Genomic DNA, 9,544 nt, shown 5'->3' on the forward strand with positions numbered 1-9,544 from the left:
GAGCCTGGCTAGAGTGACAGCTCGGCAGCCAATAGGAGATCAGAGAGGCAGGAGGGGGCGTGGTCAGCCCCAGGCCCGCCTCACCGTCGGGGGCGTGGCCGAGGAGCTCTCTACCCAATCGCAGAGTCCGCGGCGGAGTAAGAGCGTCGCGGCCAATCATACAGCAGGGAGGGGCGGGGCGAGGCGAGGGCAGGTGGGGCTTCCCGTGACGTCACGAGAGGGGGATTTCCCTGCCGGCCCCCCGGCCAGGGCGGGTTGCCCGGGGCAAACCCCGGGGCTCCTGCGGGGGTCTCGGCCCCCGGTCTGGCCCAGCCCGTCCCAGGGCAAGGAAACCGCCACGCCCCCAGGATTGTTCCTGCAGAGCCGGGGGTCGCGCTCTCAGCACAAAGGCGGTGACTCCCCACCGCCACCCCGGGGGCTGCTTCACCCCCGCCTCCCGGCGCAGGGGTGCGTGGCGTGGCCTGCTGGCCAGGTGTGGGGGTGTCCTGCTAGGGACACGCTGTGGCACGTACACTGCACCCCTCAATAGCACTTCATGCCACGTGGCTTGGGGGAGCCCTGCACCCCCCAGCTTGGGCACAAGCAGGTGCCAGAGGGGCAGTGGGGCAGGACTGGACCCCAGCTCCTTTTTCATGAGCCCCTGGCCCTGGGTTGCAGGCATCAGGCAGTTGCAGCAACGGGAACTGGGGCTGCAACCAAGGTGACAGTGGTGGGTAAGGGTCTGGGACAGCCAAAGCCACTGCCCATTCCTGGGGGTGTGTGTCTGAAACAACCCCTGTGCCTGGTGACATCCCTCTGGCTCCAGGCGCAGGAAATGTGCCCGCGCTGGCAGGGCTGCAGCAGTGGCCAGGAGAGCATGGGACGAGCCTGGGAAGGGGAAAGCAGGTTCCTTTTGGGACATGTGAGGCCTTGTCCATGCTGGAAATACAGCTGGAATCACCAACAGATCTCAGCAGGGTTTCAGTGCTGCTGTCTGGTGGCCCAGGGACCATGAGGGTCCTGCTCTGGGCAGCCGAGAAGAACAGCTCCACCCCAGGCAACAGCCTGCAATGAGGCAGCCACAGCACACTGAGCAGCCCCTCTGCACCCCAAAAGCCATGCAACCCCCAGAGTGGCTGGAGCAGATCCCTGGGGTATTTGGGATCTGGGAGAGGCGTTTTTCCCAGATATATCCCATTCTGGAACAAGTCAAAGCTGCACCACTCTCCTGATCCTTTCTTTCCTGCGCAACCTGTCTGAGCCCAGGGCCTATATATAATGTCTGGGGGAAGCGAAATTTAAAAAAATGTTTTTAATTGCTGGTGAAACCTGGCCCCATCCCACAAAGCAGAAGCATCGGTAGTGTGACCCAAACGACTGCCCTGAAAGCAGCTTTGGGCTGTGTCCTGTGGTTGCCTGTGGCTTCCCCACTGCACCAGCCCCTCCTCTGCCCTCTCCTGCCTCAGGGGGTACCCCAAGCCCTGGAGTGACCAGGTGAGGGGCACACAGACCCCCTGGCCACAGCTTACCCTGAAGCTCAGCTCTGATGGCCACCCTGCTAAAGCTGCGGCAAAAACACAGAGTGTCAGCATAAGGAACCGTCCTCTGGCTCTTGAACCTTGCAAAACCCTTCTCACAAGGTTTACCATGGGGTAAATCTGGATGCAGTGTGAATCCAAGAGGCACCCTGTGCACACACCACTCCTGTCTCCTCATGCTTCTCCCTGTGCAAGTGGTCCCCATTTGCACCTCAGTGCTTTCTCCCAGGCTACTAAATGCCTGATCTGCTATCAGAGATGGATCTGCAGCCTCTCCTGACAAGGTGTCTGGAGGGACACCTCCAGGCAGGGAGGCATCCCAATTAGCCCTTGCATACTTCTCTATTGGACTTTCTTCTGAAAGTGTGATGTTTTTCAATGGAAATGGAGGCACTTTCACCATCAAGTCCTGATTCTTCATACGTGGGCCAGAAGGCAGTGCCAGAGTATTTGTGTTCCTGTCCTGAAGGTCACCAGCACCCAGCATCTCCCCCTGCAACCACCCAGCTGGGATATGACGCAGAACAAAGCAGAAAGAACTATAACTCCAAAAGCCATAACTGAGTGAAGCAAGAGAGGGTGTCTAAGGACAAGGAGAGGAAGCTCCTTTGAAGTGTATCAGGATGTTTATCTTGATGTCAAAAACCCTAGCTCACTTTTTAATGAAGCAGCTCCCTGCTTTAGAAGCAGATCATCCTTGCACTGCACCTGGCTGTGGCTCGGGGGGATCCTTCACAGACTTCAGCCTCATCAGACATTATTTTTTCTCATGTGATTTGTCTGAAAAAACACCTCCTGATTGCAGCAGACAGGATGAGACACAAGTGAAAACCCAAGGATGAGAGCAGCCAAGCTGTGGGACCCTCTGGGAGGAGGATGGAGTGGGGTGGGTTCACAGAATCACAGAATCACAGAATGTTAGGGATTGGAAGGGACCTCAAAAGATCATCTAGTCCAATCCCCCTGCCGGAGCAGGAACACCCAGATGAGGTTACACAGGAAGGTGTCCAGGTGGGTTTTGCATGTCTCCAGAGAAAGAGACGCCACAACCTCCCTTGGCAGCCTGTTCCAGTGTTCCATCACCCTCACTGAGAAGAACTTTCTTCTCATATTTAAATGGAACCTCCTGTGTTCCAGTTTGTACCCGTTGCCCCTTGTCTTATCATTGGTTGTCACTGAGAAGAGCCTGGCTCCATCCTCGTGACACCCACCCTTTATATATTTATAAACATTAATGAGGTCACCCCTCAGTCTCCTCTTCTCCAAACTAAAGAGCCCCAGCTCCCTCAGCCTTTCCTCATAAGGGAGATGCTCCACTCCCTTAATCATCTTCGTTGCTCTGCGCTGGACTCTCTCCAGCAGTTCCCTGTCCTTCTGGAACTGAGGGGCCCAGAACTGGACACAATATTTCAGATGCAGCCTCACCAGGGCAGAGTAGAGGGGGAGGAGAACCTCTCTCGACCTACTAACCACCCCCCTTCTAATACACCCCAGGATGCCATTGGCCTTCCTGGCCACAAGGGCACAGTGCTGGCTCATGGTCATCCTGCTGCCCACCAGGACCCCCAGGTCCCTTTCCCCTACACTGCTCTCCAACAGGTCATTCCCCAACCTATACTGGAACCTGGGGTTGTTCCTACCCAGATGCAAGACTCTACACTTACCCTTGTTATATGTCATTAAATTTTTCCCCACCCAACCCTTCAGCCTGTCCAGGTCTCACTGCATTTCCAAAGGCAACCCTGAAGGGGAGCACACCTGGGGTCTGACACTGAATTTCAGTTGAAGGCAATGTATGGGCAGATAGTCAGTGTCTTGGAGCACTCAGCACCTCCCCACAGTGGGGACTGCAGCTCCATCCTCAGGGTGTACTAATGCTTATAGGGCCCCTTGAGAGGAGGTGGGTGCTGCTCCAGGTTCACCGCCCCAAAGAGGGAGCAAGTCGCCAGCTCAGATTATCCATCTTGCCCACAGGACACACCTTCATTAGTTAATTAGAACAACAATCCTCATGGGCTCATCTGGGATTTGTAGCTGTGCTGGCAGGAGATTTGCTGACTGCAGGCAAGCCCTGGGGCAAAGCTCCATGGCAGCACTTGGCTCCCGGAGCCCCTGGGGATTTACCTCCCCTCCTGCTGAACCAGGAGCCTCCAGATTGCACTTGTTCTGAGTCCATTTAATTTTAGCCAAATACTTCTCCTTGAAAAGTGGAACCCTGGGTTTTAACCCCAGAGGTAGTGAAGTATCTTTATATAACATAGGAATAAACTGTAATATTCCCCTCAATGTAGGCACCACTCGTACTCCAACAGGAAGTTTCAATGTGATTTCTTTAATACTGCTTCCATTGAGAGCACTGTTCATACATAACAACATGTTGCTTAGCACTTGGTTTCCTCAAGGGAAATATTAGTGGTGGTGTTTGAGTGGGGGGAAATGTTTTTTAATGAGAAAACTTTAATCTGCAAGCCATAAAGGGAATGGTGGTCTTGCATCCCATGGAAAATGTTCTCAGCCACTGCTAACATGGTTTTATCTTCCTCTGCAGGCTTGCTTCTTAAGATAAATTTATCCAGGATTACGTTTGGTGTAACAGTTTGATTTCTGTTGGTGTGAGGCTGATTTCTCATGAGACTAACTGCCTTAATTTCCTACCACTTGACAGCAAGCACAGCTGCACTTTGTACTTGTAGACTTTGTTCTCGCAATCACAGCCCGCGGGAGATCCTTCCCCTGCTTGCCTGCCACGGCGCACCAAGGCTGCTCCTTCAGCAGCAACCCTTCGTGTTGATATACGGGCACGGGATGTCTGCTCCACAGCTAGAAACACTTAACTTTCTTGTCCTAACACAAAAGGCAAAGGCTTGCAGGACACGCAGGTCCTACCCCAAGACTCATCCAAAGAACACAGGACAAGGTCAGCGCACTCTCATGCACCCCTGGACACCCCCAAAGCCTCATCGCTACAGCAACGCCTCAAAATGGGCATTGAAAAATTATTTGCAGTTTTGCACTGCTGCCAAGTTCTTCCTCAAAGCCTTTTTGGGGGTTGTTTTGCTGTGGTTTTCCATGTAACCTCGTCCTCTTTCCCGTGGTCTTTGTTTTGACATTGCTTCCCTCCTTGAAGGATGCCCTTTCCCATCTGTTTGCCTGCTCCACTCCACTCCTCGACCATGCTGGCCCTGCAAATCTCATTAAAGGATGCATTCATTTACTGGAAGTCTCCAGCATGCTGCTCTGAGCAATTCTCATGCTATCTGCAGGCGCTCTGCCCTCCTGGCTGCTTTATTAAGTTCTTGTAGCAAGCTCCCTGATTTCTATGCCATTCCCTTGATGAAGTTAAGCATGACTCAAGTGGCTTTTCCACTCGGGAGAGCAGCTCCTCAACAGCCCTCTTCTAAATTGCCAGGGATAAAGTCCTGAGTCCACGCCCCCTGTGGGTTCCTCCACCAGCCTCTCCAAGAAACTCGACTACCAGCAGCTAAAAATTGTGGTGCTTTGCATCACCAACCACATTTGCCTCCTCTCCCATGCCAAAATGTCCCCCTTCCTTGTCCACTGCTCTCCTCTGGCCATGTGACCATGGCAGCTGCTGTTTGTCCCTTAACACAGCCCCCCTGTCATCCTCTGGTCCCTACAGGTACATCTAACCCATTTGTGCCTCATCTGTGTGGCCTCTGCACCCATATCCCCAGGCATGCCCTGCCACCCTACTGCTTTCTCATACCTCCAGGTGTTGTGGTACAGTGTGCTGCTGAGGCAATGCTGGTTCTTGATGCCTCACATCCATTTCTGAGCACCTTGTCTCTGCCCTGGACTGGCTTTGTCATGCTCAGCTCTGTCCCAATTGGGTGGGACAGGTACCCATGTCTTGGTGCAGGTACCTGGAGAGATGCCCCATGGCAGGAACAATGTAGGGCCATGCACTGGGGCTGGGCTTGCTCCATTTGTAGCTGTATCTCCCACTTGCAGGCTCCTGGCTCCCATCAGGCCCTTGCCCAGCACCCTGCAGACTGTGGCTGAAGCTTTGAGGGGTCCCTGGCATGGGATGAGGGCTGGGGATGGCAGTGGGAGGGTGAGACACAGTGCTGGGGGATGGGAGGAAAAAGGAGGGGTGGGCAAGCAACCTCTGCATGCGTTGGTCCAGGGGAAATGGGGTCCCTTTGCATGTTCAGAGCTGCTCCCCCCAGACTGGCCACCACGGGGTCACTGTCTGTGAGGCTGGGGGACAGCCAGGGACAGAGCAAGGCAGGTGACTCCAGTGCCTGTGATCTGTGTGGTGGTGCCAGGCATGGGTGATGGATGGGTCTGCGTGGGGAGGACGGTCAAGGCTTGCGACTCATCAGAAAATCATCGAGTGGCTGCAGGGCGCACTGGGAAAACTGCAAAAGAAGAGAGCAGCCAGGCCATTCTCCCAGCCTTTCATCATCCTCAGAGTGGCACAATGACAGCTGTGCTCGGCCAGGGAGCAAGCTCCGGCTGCACCCACAGCGGGATTTATATTGACTGTGGTGGAAAGGCTTTGTCTCAGTGGGACTCAGCATCGGAGTGAGCAGAATGCGAGTGAGGATCTCCCAGAGCAACTGCAGGGGATCTGCTGCCTCTGGCCATGGGATTTCATGTGGATATAGGGAGCAAATGCTGAGGTGGGGACAGAGCAGGGTTGCACATCCCTCCCTGCATACCTCGCCCTGCACCCTGCGGAAATAATGCCATCCACAGGGACCACCAACCCCAGGCAACCAAGCTGGTGGCACCAACAGCCATTCTGCCACCCACACCTCACATCCCCTGGGGCCAGCAAGGGGCACAGCACCCTTCTGCACCGAGAGACCACAAAGGCTGGGACCTCTCGCCAGCGCCCACCCGCTGCTGCCAACCTGCATGGGCAGGGACAAGAGGAGAGATGATGGGTCCTGCCTGCAAGCACACAACCCGCTGCAGGGCTCAATAATTCAGGCCTGACACATTAAAGTTGCATGGTGTGCGATTGCTGTCTGCAACGACAGACTGCGTCAGGGCCGCTGTCTGGCGAGTCTGGCCCGGCAGACATGGGCAGGCAGTGGCGGGAGGGCCCGGCAGCCCCGCAGGGAGGGCAGGCTGTGGGCAGCAGACAGAGCATCCCTGCAGTGGGAGTTAGAGGTGGGAGGAGGCTGTGGGGGTGAGTATGGTCCCAGCCTTCAGGTTACCCATTTCCAGGGAATATGTGTTGGAGCAAGGGATGACGTCCCGATGGCACTGACAGCCCAGCAGGCAGGATGCAGCTGGGATGCAGGAGGATGAGCTGGGGCGATGCTGTCAGCAGGGCCACCCCCTTCTTCTGCATTGCCTGTGTTGCCTGCAGCCCTGCTGGCAGGACAGAGGCTGTGAAGGCTTGTGCTGCCCCAGTCACCTGGCCAAAACCCTTCCTGGCTGTGTCTGTCCACGCATTCCTGCAGCCACCCACCCTGGTGGGACTCAAACCCCCCCGCATCTCTCCCCAGCACCGAGGAAGCGAAGCTCTTCACCGGCTGTTCAGGGATTCGGTTGCCATGGGGATGTCAGATGTACCTGGTTGTTATAGGGACACTGTTGCCATGGTTATGCGGTTGCTGTGCCTGGCAGAGACAGGGATGGAGCATCAGATAGGCTGTTTACACTGTGGGGGGTGGGAGTCACAGACACCACAACTCTGAGCAAATGGGGAAGGCAGAGTCCAGCCTTCACCCCAAGTGCGACCACACAGGGCTCAAGCTGGAGACCATGGGGAGTGCACTGGTAAAGCTCACTCAGCCCCAAAAGGATGGATGGGCCAGTGCTCCCAACTCTGTAGTGAAGGGCAGGTGGCTGAGGGGATGCAGAGTCTCCCATGGTGTGTCCCAGCACGCTCACAATCAGGCTTGATGGGAGATACAGTGCTGCACGCTCCATGCTGGGTGTCCCATGGGAAAGAGCGGCTTCACCACTCTTCATGCCAGGAGCACTGAGTGAAAAATCTTTCTGTCCTGCAAGATGGTCCTTTCCATCCCATTCTTGCTCCCCACCAGTATGTCCCTGAGACTGTGGCAGCCTCCTGGGCAGGAGGATGGGTTTCTGCCACACTGGGTTTGGGGGTGAAGTGGGGAGGTGGATTCCCAGATCCCAGAGGGCAGCCCATGGGCCCCGCAGGACAAGCTGAGCTGGCAGAGAGCACCTGGATCCCCTCCAGTGCCGCTTGGCTGAGCTTCCTCCCCAGCAGCACGCTCAGCCACTTGGCCTGTCCTTGAGATGAAAAATGCAGTCGTAGGTTTAATTAAAATGAGAGGGAGCACTGAGCCACCCCAGCAGCCTGGAGAAGCAGAGCCCAGCAGAGCTGGTGTGTGGCTTTTCCAGGCTTTACTGGGCTGCTCTGTCTGCTGAAGCCCCTGCCCACCTCTGCCAGGACCCCTCAGGGCTCCAGACCTGGAGGTACCACCCTGTGGATTCTGCCATGGGGCAGGCCAGGGGCTGCACAGCTGCTTGTAAGTGAAATGCACATCCCACCACATGATTACTGGGCTCTGTTATTATAGGGCCTAAACAAGCTTGGCAAGCAGCGAGTTTGCCCTTCAGCTGTACAGCAGTGAGCTGGGAGATCAGGGAGGGGTTAGGATGCTGCATGAAGCACTGATATCTCCAAGAAATTGGGGTGCATTTGTGCAGGTTCACTCTCCAGGCTGGTGTGCACCCTAGGGTGGCATGAGCCCTGTTCTCAGCATGTACCGTACTCCAGCACGTCGCTGATGTGAAAACTGAGCTTCTCGTTCTCTGAGGGCTGCTGCTTCTAGGGGGATGCAATTGGACTTGGTGAAGTGAGCCACATTTTTAATTAAAAATATTAATTCTTCATCAGCCAGCTGGCTGGACCAGACAGGGCATTTTGCATGGCAGAGAAACAGCTGGAGGGTGAGCTCTCAGGCGAAGGTGGGCAGAAACACATGTTCCCCAGCCTCCTTGCACAGTGACCAGGGCTCCAGCTCAGCTGTCCCAGGCTGCCCGGGGCACCTCCACGCCAGGCTGGTGCCCCACAGCCGTCACCCCCACCAAAGGCCCAGAGATGGCAGGCAGCAAAGCCCTGAACCCACCACCACTGCCGTGGCCTTCGCCAACTCACCCCTCCTTCTGCTCCTGCCCACTCCATCCCTGAGGTCCCCTCCAACTGCCCCCTGAGCCCACCCCACTCCAACCAGCTGGGGCCCAGCTCCCAAGCAGCAGGTTTAATTAGATTGCAATCCTATTACGGAGCTGCCTGCCCGCCCACATTTGCTAATCCTGTTAGGCATCCAGTAAATCTCCCTGTGCCCAGCTTTGTCCCTGGGGCACGAGGAGGGGGGGTTGCTGATGGGTGGGCTCTGCTGAGCCAGGATGTGACTTCCAGGGTGCAGAGCTTTGCCTGGAGACTCATGCCTAAAGAACCCTGAGGGTTTGGGAAGAGCCCAGGGGGGTGGAGCAGTCCCTGCAAGGGTGAGAAGGGGCAGTGGGGTTTCCCCTCTCCTCTCTGGTCCATCTTGCTTGCTCTGAACTGTGGGGACAGGGTGGAAATGCCCCATCCTTGAGCCATGTGCACAACCTGGGGATTTGACACCACACCATGGTCATCAGGTGGTTGCTGAGCCCAAGGGTCTGACCACAGGGGAAGGTGAGGAATAGGGACTGAGACAAAGTTGCCCCAACCAGATGGGGGAGGTACAATCCATGCAATAACCCCCCCACACACAGTTGCTCAGTGTCCTGCAGAGACAGGGCAGCTGCTCATGGCTGGTGGCACCAAGAGGGATGCAGCATCACTGCTCTCCCAGGTGGATGCACCCATGTGTGTGTCACTGAGGAGGGCTGTTCTTGGCAGCAGGGTGACACCAATGAGGCTGTGGGCTCCTGGGGATGTGGCCCTTACAGGCAGTGCACTTTCGGACCTGCTTATCACCACAGAAGGCAGCACCAGCACCGCTTCCCAGTGGCAGCTTCCCCCATGGCTGCAGGATCCCTGTGGTCCTGCTCGCCTGGGGGGACCCCAGCTGCCCTGGCACTGC

Source organism: Caloenas nicobarica, chromosome Z, assembly GCF_036013445.1.
Source record: "Caloenas nicobarica isolate bCalNic1 chromosome Z, bCalNic1.hap1, whole genome shotgun sequence".
Taxonomy (NCBI): domain Eukaryota; kingdom Metazoa; phylum Chordata; class Aves; order Columbiformes; family Columbidae; genus Caloenas; species Caloenas nicobarica.